The 802-nt window shown below is 29.4% G+C and overlaps 1 non-coding gene across 1 annotated transcript; it reads right to left on the bottom strand.

The window, feature by feature from the left end:
* Positions 1-298: 298 nt before the first annotated feature.
* Positions 299-405, bottom strand: LOC114581206. The gene has a single exon (XR_003703078.1). It is a non-coding gene; the product is annotated as a small nucleolar RNA R71 (small nucleolar RNA).
* Positions 406-802: the final 397 nt, after the last annotated feature.

Consider the following 802-nt stretch of genomic DNA (forward strand, 5'->3'; position numbering starts at 1 on the left):
ACTATCCAAGCTAATAATTTTGAGCTGAAACCCAATATAATTTAAATGGTTCAGAATTCTCAATTTTGGGGAACTCTTGTTAAGGATATCAACTTTCACTTAACTAGTTTCTTAAAAATTTGTGTAACATTTAAGTATAATAGAGTCAGCAATGATGCTATTAGACTTATTCAATTTCATTTTCAATGAGGGAAAAAATTATGACATGATTTAATTGTTTATCTCTAGGCTCTATAAATGCTTGGAATGAGTTGGCACATAAATTCCAACAAAATATTTTCCACCTTTTAAAATTACTATGTTTAGGAGTAATATTACTTCCTTTTTCCAATTTTAAGGAGAGTCAATCTATGAGAGTTGGGAAAGTTTTAAGGAGATTCTTAGAAAGTGCCCTCATCATATTTTGCCGGTTTGGTTGGTTATTTAGACTTTTATAATGGACTTGTAGGGTCATTTAGGTCAATAATTTATATTGCAGGTGAAGGTACTTTAATGTTAAAGCCTTTTGAAGAGGTGATGGGTGGTTTATGTTGTACTTGAGCTATACAATCAATAATTTGAGATACACATAGAACTACCATGCAATATGAATATGCTTAAGTTTTCTTTGATGTCTAAAAAAACCCCACTCGATACACAAGTATACTGTCAATTAAGTAAAAAAGTGATAAAGAAGAGTGTCGATCCCATACGGAAGTGATCTACTTAATTATAATTAAATTACTCATATTTATTCTTATTGCACAATTTATCCTATTGAATATAAAATGGAAGTTTTTTTAACTTAATTGATAATTGCAAG

Source organism: Dendrobium catenatum, unplaced genomic scaffold (genome assembly GCF_001605985.2).
Source record: "Dendrobium catenatum unplaced genomic scaffold, ASM160598v2 fragScaff_scaffold_1598, whole genome shotgun sequence".
NCBI lineage: Eukaryota > Viridiplantae > Streptophyta > Magnoliopsida > Asparagales > Orchidaceae > Dendrobium > Dendrobium catenatum.